At 33.4% G+C, this 13,246-nt stretch overlaps 1 protein-coding gene and 1 long non-coding RNA gene across 5 annotated transcripts in view; one reads left to right on the forward strand and one right to left on the reverse strand.

The window, feature by feature from the left end:
• The window catches only part of LOC105216486 (glycoprotein-N-acetylgalactosamine 3-beta-galactosyltransferase 1), a 38,907-nt gene that overhangs the window by 23,994 nt on the left and 1,667 nt on the right, over window positions 1-13,246 (reverse strand). The window lies entirely within an intron of this gene.
• LOC128920566 (uncharacterized) lies at window positions 98-2,636 on the forward strand. Its single transcript, XR_008470653.1, has 3 exons — window positions 98-818; window positions 896-1,509; window positions 2,141-2,636. It is a non-coding gene; the product is annotated as an uncharacterized LOC128920566 (long non-coding RNA).

Genomic DNA, 13,246 nt, shown 5'->3' on the forward strand with positions numbered 1-13,246 from the left:
ATCTTGTTGTATAAATATTTTTCCACTTCGATCGATAATGTTAAACCTTCAAGTTCAACCTTCAAGTTGTTCAAACCGCTAGACCGATTTTTTACCAAAATTTGGACTTATTATTAGACAAATTTCAAAAAGTTCCATAATCGGGTACCGTCATGAGTACTTGAAGTTTTTTATAATTCATTTCATATCAATTAATTCAAATATAAAAAAAGAACAGTAGTCCAAAGTAATGAAATATTAGTAGTTACCCTCGTACTCACACCCACAGCCAGAGAATGCGATAAACTACACAACAAACTCATATGTTTTGCGTTTGACAGCGTTTTAAAGTGGCGGTTGCCTCCACTCTCCCCAATATCGGTGTCGATGTCGCAGAACTGTCGTTATCACTCTCGTGCCTGAGGAATTGCTGCGATAACGCCTGCGCGCATAAACAACAACCAACGCTGCCGCTTTTTGACTGCAGCTTTAAGTGATAAGACGCTCGCTAGTAGTACTCGTATACTCGTGGCTGCAACGCTTGCTAATGCTATGTGTAGAGCATAAAGAACACCCAAAAACATAGCTAATGTATATGTACGACATATGCGTTGGTGTTTGATGCGCTATCAGTTTGAATTCTTTAAATTGTTCGGAAAGGTTCTCTTTTTGGTTGTTTTTGTGTGAAAGCGATTTTCTGCAGTACATTGCGTACGATAGCTCTTCAAGTGGTAGTGCAAGTGATAATTTAAAAATATATTTTTACGTTTTTTGATAATTTGGAAAGCATTTCAAGATTTTTTTTCGAGCTTGACACATTTGACTCAGCAATTTTTTAAGTATTTTTTTCTGCTAAATATCATTTAGCTTTGAAATCACTGTATTTTGTAAATTTTTTTTTATTTTTTTGCTTTAGATCTGCCAGGGAAAAAAACAAAAAAAAACTTGATTTTGGTGATCAATAAACCAATCATTTAAGGGATCACTCATATTACGGGTGGTATTGACCAAATATGACCTTTAGGTTAGTTTGGATAAAGATACGGGGTTGATTCTCACCAAAAAGGTCGCGAAGGATACCACTTGGACAGCTAAAGAACGCTGGTTTTTTTGTAATGACAAGAACTATTAAGTGTAGATGAAAAGCCCAGCTTGTTTTGACGAAGGGCTTTGGTTTGTCACTAATTGCTTGAGACGTCTAATGCAAATTCCAGTAAACTCTTCCGATTCGCCGAATATATAACTACCGAGATGTTTCAACATCAATCAGCAGTATTTGGACCGGGGAAATGAAAGCGCTTAGTAGTTCAATAGTCCTCTTACATTTCAGTGTTGACCAGAAGAATCTCACAGCCGCACAAGGTCTGGTTGTTTACCAAAATTGTCCAAGCTATCGAGAGATCCACAAATCCTTCGTTGTGCAAGAGGACAACGGAACACTGACTCATTTTCTGTTTGATAAATTGGGCAAGACTCCCCGTATTGCAAGCTTAACAGCTTTGAAATTTCCAGCGAATCCGTTATGATCAGGTTCGTAAACCAGAGCGAACTTCAATAACTTCACTCTCCCATTTTTGAAGTAAAGCCATTGAACAATTTTAATTGGTTCGCGGTTTCAAAAGACTTACAAACTCATTAAGTGATACCACTTCATTAATGAAATAATTTCAATTAAATATAATTTAATTTTTCATAGTAAATATTTATAAAGAGAATGTTTATCTTTCAATAGAAATATTTTTCTATATAAATAAATTTTTGCACTTAAAAAATGCTTAACGTTGATTTACATTTCAGTCGTTTACTTTTTTTAAACCTCAACATTTTTACTTAACTACTTTATATTTATATTTCTCTGTTATTATTAATTTAAATATCGAGTAGTTTCTGTCACAATCCGGTAACGTTTGCCCTAACGTGGTAAGCGTTGTCATTAATTTCAGTAAAACTATTCCACATGGTAGCACCATTAAGCTCATATCAGTGATCTAAAAATGTTGTAATTTCACTTTTAATGACTTCGAATATTTAATGACAAATATTGCTAGAAATACATTCCCAAAAACCACACATTCCATTTTACCACACAAATTACCTAAGTTTTAAAATACAATTTACTAAATACATATTTTAACATATTAAACTTCTCTACTCTTTTCAGTTAAATGTTTTAAAATTACTTTTTAAATTAGAGCGGCCTACATTATAAATACATACATACATACATATACGAGTATATGTAGAACGACCGTAGACCCAGTTGGACTAGTCGGCCGCACACAGCACTTTGGGATTATCGAATTCGTCGAAAATTGTATTACTAGCAACAGTTTTTTAAAGGTATCATTAAATAGGTGATTTTAGGCAAGGTGGGTCGCTCATATTCTGTTTCTGGAGTCCTTGAAATATTATAGCCCCATACATTATCTGGATCTACCTTGAAAAGTTACCCAATTCGTCGAATTTTTGTTCTGAGTTTATCTTACATCACAATATGCCAAGGTAAATCGATGAAGCTAAATTACTGTACTGTTCGGTAAAATATCAAAAACAGTTACTTGTTATTACCGTTGTATCTTAATCCAATAAACTGTAATAGTTCAAGATATAAATTTGTAACTTTATTGAATAAAAGTTGTTGAGAAATATGTTAAACAATCGTAGCGAAAAATGATGCGTTTGCCAAAAACCATTTTTGTTATTCTCTGCTTCTCTTATGTTTTGCCCATACTCTCTAAGGATTGGCAAATCGAAAATAATTAAAGCAGCAAAAAACAAATACACATCGAGGCTTAGTAATCAATGAATATTATCAAGGCCGAACCCTTTTGTAACTATCCGGTGATCCAAGTAGAAGTACTTTTTTCAATAGAATGTTTTTGCCAGATCACGCGTGAGTCTTGTCAAATAGTCAATGTTATTTTTGTTCAATATTATTTGCCAATTCATCACGAAAAGACTTACGGCTGAACAAAGTTTACAAATTGTTCAACTTTATTACGAAAATTCAAGTTCTGTAAAGAATACTATGTTTTGCGCGCTTCGTTCAACTTATGGTCAACATAATCGGCCTACTGAGCGTACTATTCGCAACACCATCACCCATCTTGAGACATACATTATTGGATAATATTTGCCCAAATAGACCACGTCCAGCACGCAGTGAAGAAAATATAACAGCCGTACCTGAGATTGTACACGAAGACCGTGAAGAGACGATTTGGCGTCGTTCGCGGCCACTCGGACTGATATCCAGATCTTAAACAAGAATGATAGAAGACAAACTTACGACAGGCTGAAGCGTTCACGACCCACGAATGGGAATAGGCAACAGAAGAATTGTCAAATGGAAAACGGAAATGTGAAACATAGTGAACCAAATTGAATAATGTGCAGATAAAATATCACAATGAACGTAATTCTTAAAATCTTTATTTATAAAATGATCCAATATAATATATATATATAGAATTTTAAATTAAAATTAAGCACTAGCCTTGACTTCAGCTCTTTATTTTGGTTTTATTGTTTTGTACCACAGTGCAATTTTGTTTTGCTCGCGTGTTCGGGGTCGTGAAAGTTGTCACTCAATAGGAACTCAAAACCCAAAAAAGCTAACTGTAAACGCCTGTCGTAATCTTGTCTTCTATCATTCTTGGATCTTAAATTGAAAGCGTACAAAATACAGCTGAACTGAATTCGTTCGACCTTCCCAAGTAACATCACTTAGTTCTATGGGCTCTTGAAAAGTTCCAAGAAGATCCAACGAACGCAATCGACAATGGCAACCGTTTCACAAGAAGAAGCCACTTCCCACACATCGCAACAATCAATGGATATATTGAGAGAACCTTATGGTGAGCAGATAATTCACATTTTGGGCGTTGGAGCTTGGGTGTTCTTTCGAATGATAATAAACATTTTTTTTCTTTAATAAAGTTGGGAACTTCGAAATGGATCACCTTTTATATGTACATACAAATTTCCAAAGGTTACCGGAAAATAATGATTGAAGGCGTAAAATTAATTTATTATACACCACTACCACTGATGTTTTTATGTACTATCTATATACATATACATATGTATTGTACAAATGAGAGCAAAATGAAATATTAAAAAAATAATGCTGAGAAATCGATTAACTATTTATTCTGTGCATTTAATTGTGTCAATAAATAGTGAGTAACCACAGTGAAATTACTAATGCATGTCTTGTATGTCTCTACATAATATGTATGTACCAGCAATTAGTAATTATTCAATTAATATCATTTAAGATGCAAGATGCAACAGCACACTATTTTTATAAACATTACATTATTATTTCTGTTGAAATGGAAAAATAAGAATATGAATAAGCGAAATCCCACACTTCATTTAACAGACAATAAGAATTTTGCAGACAATTAATAGCTAAACGCCGGAGACACCATGTCGATGAGGAACACCCACTTAAGGCCTGCCATATTTAATGGAATTAACTGAAAACACGCAATTAAAGTTATTTTCGATTTTGCAATAGCGTGAGTGTATATACATACAATATGCACTTACATACATAAATATGTATATAAATACCATATGTATGTATATACCATAAGTTTGTACGGTATATACGCCTTGACAATCGCAACAATAAAGTAATGCGCTCAAATTGCGATGACGTTGAATTCTGATTTAATTCAAATTGGCATACAGTTGCATTTGAAATGCATGCACGTATAAAATTATATATGTTCAATCTCATACATACATATCTACATACACATTTGACGTTATCCATAATGCTCGTGTAGCTAGAATTATAAATATAAATGCACATATGTCTCCCAGCCAACCAAAATGAGAGGACAAATATCGACCAATATATACCAAAAATTCCCTGCAAAAAATTGTGTCAGTCATCCTTAAAGATAATGCTTCCATATTACTCTCTACAAGCTATAATACGTATTTATACTATATAAAAATTACTAGTCTCATTACGTTCCATTTACTATAATAGGCGTAAAAGCTTGAAATTGATAAGTCTCTTTTTGTAGACCTTCGGTGTAGAATGATACAATAATTCGTTTCAATGGTTATTCGTTCCATATAAATATAATTCTCATCTCACCTACTAACTGATATACATATATGCTATAAAGTCAACCGCAAGGTCTTTAAATTTATTATAAAGGTACTAGAAGAAATACTAAAGCGATTTTATTACACTCTCGCAACAAAAGTTGCTAAAGAGAGTATTATAGTTTTGTTCACATAACGGTTGTTTGTAACACCCAAAACTAAACGAGTTAGATATAGGGTTATATATACCAAAGTGATCATTGTGAAGAGTGAAGTTCAAATCCGAATGTCTGTCTGTCCGTCCGTCCGTCCGTCCGTCTGTGCAAGCTGTAACTTGAGTAAAAATTAAGATATCTTGATGAAACTTGGCACACTTATTTCTTGGCACCATAGGAGCTTTCGAAAATGAGCAAAATCGGACCACTGCCACGCCCACAAAATGGCGAAAACCGAAAACACATAAAGTGCCATAACTATGGAAATAAAATTTGGTATGAACGATCGCACAATGAAGGGGCATATTTGGATGTAATTTTTTTGGGGAAGTGGGCGTGGCCCCGCCCCCTACTAAGTTTTTTATACATATCTCGCAAACCAATAGAGCTATATAAACCAAACTTTCTGCAGTCGTTTTTTTAGCCATTTCCTAATACAGTCCAAAAATGAAAGAAATAGGATCATAACCACGCTCACCTCCCATACAAAAGTTAGGTTGAAAATTACTAAAAGTGGGTTAACTCACTAACGAAAAAAGCCAGAAATGGCAGATGAAAGCTGCACTCAGATTTTTTTACAAAATGCAAAATGGGGCCCACTTATGTGTCAAAAACCATATCTCAGGAACTACTCGACTTATTTCAATGAAACTTGGTTTGTAATAGTTTCTTTACATCCCAATGATATGTTGTGAAAATAGTCCAAATCGGTTCACAACCACGCCTACTTCCTATATACCAGAACTTTGAAGACAGTCTGAATCGTTTACTTTACAATATATAAAGTAAGTACTAGTGACGATATCGGTGAAGAACTTTGCACAAATACTATGTTAATAGTGTGGCAGCCCCATTCTAAAAATCGCCGAAATCGGACCATAGGTTTTTAAGGTCCCATATATCGAACACGGGGACCTCGGTGCTTCTAACCTAATATTGTGGTTTCCAACTTTCAATGGACTTTATACAACATATATAACGAATATGTGGGTCAAATTGTGTATTATATAATATAAATAAAGTTAAATAAATAAATTGTTACTTACTTGTTTATTTTTAACACCAGGTCATGATAATATCAGAGGAAAATTTGCACTTCATTTCATTAAGATATTTTTATATTGAGAAATATTTTAGGTATAAAGTTAACTATAAGTGATGAAGTCACCCTAATCGGTATCTTAGGTCCTTGAAAAGTTATTGTCTGATTTCGATTGACTGAAATTTACATTAAGCCGACTTAAGTCAAAGCGCTTTGTCGAATAGTGAGAGTCTTTTGATTATTTTGGAGTATTTGTGTGCCACAAAAATAAGTTGAAGCTGTCTAAGTGTATGTTTTGAGTTTTCTGTTAGGCAGTTAATGCACTTCCAGTCGTTTGGAAGGTGGTAGCAAGCAAATCCAAAAAGAAATGTTGCCACTAAATTTAGTTTTATGTCCAATTTAATCGACTATCGTATACTCGTATCGTTAAGAAACTTCGAACAATAATCAATATTAATTTCACATATTGTACATTATAGCATCTCAACAGTTTTTGGTTTACTGGGTCCAACCTTTATATGTATTGCTGGCGCATTACTGCTACAAAAAAAATGCTGATATGTGTAGGCTCAAACAATTGCTCCCTCAACAAAATGCCACTGATAAAGCAATGAAGCGGCCCATTGTCTGTCAGCTATGCTAGATTAGTGTCGGCGACGAATCGCATACAAATCGCAACGAAAATATATAATGCTGAGTGCGCAAAGTAGAATCTCAATGGGATTGTGAGCGAGTCCATCACGGACGGACAGACAGACAGACATCCGCAACATTCAAGCATATATATTTATGTAGATATGTAAGAACGTATACTATATAGCTGAGAACGACGGATCGCTAACGAAGCTAACTTTGCTGTTCCATTAAGAATAGACTCTAAGAAGTGGTGCGATTGTGTTGTAGATGTATGTGTTTACATTTCTTTTCTTATACGATAATTTTCGCAAAATATAGCGACATAACAACATATGCACTTATGTAGATATGTAAATAAATTGTATTTTTTATCAACCGCGGTGGGCAATAAAAAAAGCTTAAGTTGAATTATTGCTGTTGGTATTATACTCGTACGACAACTCACGCTGGGTATAACAGTTTTGTTAAATTAACGGGATGGATATAGTGTTATATTAAAATGTATAATTAATCCGATAACTGAGAGATTAAAAATATCATAAAGCCAGACCATTAAAGTCATCAATACGATGGAGTTAGGTGGTTGAAACCGAAATAACTATGGACATAATGATAACGTGAACCAGTTCAAAACAAGCGTTGTTATATCAAACTTCCAGGTGAGAATACCCTCTTGACGAGAATGGAGAGGAGGCTAAGTAAGGGAGGAGGATATCATGTCAGTCTATACCAACGGATCCAAAATGGACTGCGGAGTAGGCACGGGGGTAGATTAAGATAAGGTTGACATTTCCCTCTATATCCACCTAACAAACTCAGCTAGCATCTTCCAAGCGGAAATACTGGGCATAGAAAAGATCTGTGAAGCTCTATTCAATAACTACGAGAGGATAGAGAAAGCAAGCCAGGCTAGTCCATAACTGCAAGAAAGCATTGAGCTCGCTGAAAGATGAACTCCATCTAGACAGGAGCTGGGTTCCCGGCCACAGGAATATAGTAACGAAAAAATAGATGAGTTAGCAAAGGCAGGAGCCTCTCTAGGCAAATCAGAGGTAGAGTTAATATCATCCCCGCTAGCAACGATCAAGAACTAGAACACTTGGAATCCATCAGGTATAAAACATTGAGTCAACAAAAAGCATAATGGACAGAAGTAGTTTCATCGAAAGCACGAAATGATAGAACGAGATAGCAGTCATGAAAGAGTCTACGATTAGTGCATCAAAATGAGGCATCTAGTGCTAACTGAACACAGAATTGAATCCTTCCTACCTACATACGAGTAACATTGGTATCGAAATTGGACTAAAATACAAATTTCCTACACCAGACCGAGTGTACCGATAATGATAAACCTTATGCCGTTTATATCTAAATGTAACACATCTCACTAAAATATCTGTTTGAGAAATTCTGACAAATTACGAGGACACATCCATTATTCGGTTCCACCCGCACTTAAATCGACCTTACTTGTTGTGATTATTTTTACCCACACATGCATAGGTAATATAAATACAGGCACTTAGCAGCTAATTGTGCGCTTTATTTAATGCGTACTTTAATTGTAGCGTTATACTTGAATTTGAGTAATTTTATTTGGTATGTATGTGATTGGCGTTGCAACCGTTTAGCCGGTTATAGCCGATTTTAATCTACATATTAATTAATGTCATGTTTTGCGATTATTTCTATACATACATAAATATACTTTTATACTTCTCACTCTCTTCTTGAAAATGATAAATACATATGTACAAGCAGGAATGTCACTTCCGGCGCGCAAAACCGACTGATTACATACGAGTACATTTGGTATGTATACGAAGTGAGTTAAAATGTAAAGAGAGTTTAAGAATGTATACTTTATTTTATAAGTATCAATTAAATATATTTTATCATCCCATAAAGTACTCAAAATTATTTTTTTATTTTTTTTTATACTTCCCATGATCTTTAGTATAAGGTTTCCTACACGGATCCGAAATTGGACCATTGATTTTTAATTGATAAGATACCTACTTACATAAGGATCAATATCTAGTATAAATTCAATCAGAATTTCTAAAATTCTTATTTTTTAGAATATGGAGATTAAGAGAAGTACCACACCGATTTTATTTATATTTCGAACCTTACCACAATATCATCAGAAAAAGATGTCCACTTAGTCACGTTAAGAAGAAGAATCTTAGAAATTCACCGATATTTTCAGTATAAAAATAGTGAAAGACACTCGTAATTTTCGGTGTCTGAAGGCCATAAAAAGATATAGACATGTTTTGACCATTTTTAATTCGATTCGCTCAAACTACGCACTTTCAAAAACCGAAAAAATAAAATTTAATTGCAATGCGACAATAGGGATCTACTCACGCGGAACTTGTACTCTTATAAATACACACAGAAGCTTCAGAGCTCGCGTGTTTAATTTGATAGTTGTGCAAAATTTTTATTTATTTGCATGCGATGCATACGACAAATCAGCAAACAAATCAAGGTGCCATATTTCAACCAACGGCATGTTCAACTGGAAAAATTAAAGCAAAAACAAATTTAAAAGAAATTTGATACTAAGAGTATTATTAACCGCAAAGTATATACACACATATATACAAATTTCTTTGGTCGATTAGGCGCAATTAGTGGTGTTACACAACCCCGAAATCAAATTAGATAGACTAATTTAATTATAATAATTCAAATGTTTCAAAAAGGAGACTAGATTCAAAGGAATTGTTGTGTTGAGTCAATTGATAATAAATACTAATTGACTAAATTAAGGAGAGTTCCCAAGCTTCTATAAGACTTACGACTATTGAACATTCCTTCACTCGATCAGTTCCAACACTAGGCAAATAAAAAATATAGGTTTTTCAGGTCGAATGCAATTTCAAATGAATTTTCGAAGTGTGGAGGACAAGCAAATTAATGTCAAATAATAACATATTATAGTATTATAGTTTTGTTGACATAACGGTTGTTTCACCCAGATATAAAATAGTTAGATATTACATATAAATAAGTCAGGAATAGTTCAAATGGAATAAATCGGTTTATAACCACGCCCACCTCCCATACAAAGGTTATGTTAAAACTACTAAAAATGCTTTTATTCACGAAGGAAAACACTAGAGACCTTAAATTTCATGGTAAAGATGATACAGAAGAGCTGCACTCAAAATGGTATACACAATTTTAAATGGGCGTGGCTCCGCTTTCTTATGGTTCAAAAACCATATATCCGAAACTACTCGACCAATTTCAATGAAATTCGGTTCATAACATTTTTCTGTCATCCCAATGATATCTTTTGGAAATGGTGCCAGCTCGGTTCACATCCACGCCTACTTTCCATATATCAGAACTTTGAAGTCGATCTGAATCGTTTACTTTACAATATATAAAGAAAGCACTAGTGAAGATATCGGAACAAATACTGCACAGTGTGGCGTCGCACTTCTAAAAATAGCCGAAATCGGACCATAAGTATTCAAGGGCCCATACATCGAACATGAGGACGTCAGAGCTTCAAATAAAATCTTTAAAAACAAGTAAGTCTCTCAGATATTTTAATGTAGTTCATAGGGACTCTTTTTCTTCTAATAGTGTGGCTCCGTGGCAAAAATAAGTGTAATCGGACAGAATGTAGCTAGGTGGCAGTAATAGTTGATATCGGTCCATGAATTACCCAGCCCCAATTGCTATATATAGTGATTTTTGTTTTCTACTGGAATTTATGCTGAATAAGTGGGACAAATGGTGTGTTATATTAATACGCTTAAAAAAAATTACGAAGGTATAAAATGTTCGGTTATTTATTTATGAACCCTTTACTGCGCATACATATTAAGCAGCTTTAATTTTACAGTTTAATTTTATAGTAATTTGCCTATTTTCAATACATTAATTGACAAGAAAGAAAGGGAAATTCCTAAAATATATATTATTATTAATTAAAGCAGATAAGTATTGATATGTGCCTCTACCAACTAAAAAACTGTCGGAATACCAAGCACATACCTAATTAAAATGTGATAAGAATATGAAGAATATATCTATACATTTCTTGTTGATGGCTGATGGTGGGTGCTGTCACTCAGATACTCATGTAGATATTCACTCACATACTTATGCAAAGTATGTATGATTAAATTAACTTATCAGCTAGTTGATTTAGTATGTATATATTAGACTACATTTGTTATATACGTTCATTATTATATTATGCTGATAAATGAAATATCGCTGATTATTATATGTATATACAATTGTATATGATTACGTATTTATATACGAGAGCAGTTCAATAAGTACTTGCTGCGCAGTGGTGCAACTATCGCAAGATAAATATGTATATTATCATAAAGAACATTTCGTAGATGGATCCTTTAATAAGTTCAGACGAATCGGATTCGTAGTTTTGCTTTAACCGCGTTTTAAACTTTACGTGAGGAAGGATATAAATAAATTGAAAAAGCGAAAGAGAGACACATACCGCAGTGAAATATAAGAGCGTTTGATTAGTATACGATGACTCTTTCCTACATCAATGGTGAGTCAATGGCCAAAACCGTAAACACGAAGGATAACGAATCAAATATCCACGATTTCGTATTGGCAGACCGCCGAATGGAAGTGCGCAAAATCGCTTAGACAGAAGGCCAAGCCCGCTCCGATGGAAATCCGTTAAAAACGAAGACTAAACATATATAGGCTACCTGGAGATGTGCAATCGATCAAGGGATCTACTATGTCGATTTATTGATCTAATTCGACGCCGAATTGCAAAAATTTTACGTCTAAACTGGTCAAACTAGGATACGAACTGCCTCTATCCATCATAAATTTGCTTGCAAACATCGCAAATATTGTGGTTTATATCTAATTAAAATAATTCTATTAATTCGAAGAATTTGTTATAAAATTAAAATAAAATAAAATTTTATTATTTGAACAGATTTAATTAATTTATTAATAATTGAATATAACAATACTATTTACAAACATTTTAATATCATTATCGGCAAAATTAAATATTGAAAACTAATTTAATAATTATTTATGGTTGCCACCCGCTCAAGTTTATTAAATCTATAAAAAGGAATTAAGCAGGTTTACAATTCAAAATACATTTGGAAAGGGTCCGCGTGTGTTTATGTAATTTGCTAAATTAATTTATAATAATTTATAAAATATTGCAAGATTTGCATCAATTAAGAGCGGTTTAAGGAATAATTATAATGGGAATATTTATTAAAAAAATATATATCTTTTTAATTCAAACAAAATCAAGGATGCCAATATGTTTAATAAAATTGAGCAATATTTGATGTTTCTATTTATAATATAAAAAAAAAATAAAATAATGAATAAAAAATTTTACTATAATAGGCAAAATTGTTAAAAAAATATTTTTTTGAAGTATTTAGCTATAAAATAAATAACCCCAGTACATGTTCCGCTCCTTATTCAACTATTCAAAATTATATATAAATTATAAAAAAAAAGTTTTAAAAATTCCACTCGAGATTCATTTTTAATACTATTTAACGGTAAATAAATTTGTATCAGAAATGCTCTTTAACAAAAAATGCCTTACTCAAATTTTGTAATTTACTCTTTCAAGTATTGTACGAATATATCCTTCAAATTCCGCAATGTTTATGACACTGTTAACTTTGGCAGTTGAAAAATATTGATATTTATACCCTGAACAGGGTATATTAAGTTTGTCACGAAGTTTGTAACACCCAGAAGGAAGCGTCGGAGGCCCTATAAAGTATATATATAAATGATCAGTATGTTGAACTGAGTCGATTTAGCCATGTCCGTCTGTCTGTCCGTCTGTCTGTCAGTCTTTCTGTATATATACGAACTAGTTCTTCAGTTTTTAAGATATCGTTTTGAAATTTTGTAGATGTTATTTTCTCTTCAAGAAGCTGCTCATTTGTCGGAACTGCCGATATCGGACCATTATATCATATAGCTGCCATACAAACTGAACGATCGGAATCAAGTGCTTGTATGGAAAACTTCCGCATTTCACTACATATCTTCACGAAATTTGGTGTGAGTTATTGTTCATAGAAATAATTTAATCTAATTGTTCAGATCGGTTCACTATAGCATATAGCTGCCATAAAACTGAACGATCGGAATCAATGGCTTGTATGGACAAATTCCGCATTTTACTACATATCTTCACGAAATTTGGTGTGAGTTATTGTTCATAGAAATCTCCGAAAAAATTGTTCAGATCGGTTCACTATAGCATATAGCTGCCATACAAACTGAACGATCG

This window comes from Zeugodacus cucurbitae, chromosome 3, assembly GCF_028554725.1.
Source record: "Zeugodacus cucurbitae isolate PBARC_wt_2022May chromosome 3, idZeuCucr1.2, whole genome shotgun sequence".
Lineage (NCBI taxonomy): Eukaryota > Metazoa > Arthropoda > Insecta > Diptera > Tephritidae > Zeugodacus > Zeugodacus cucurbitae.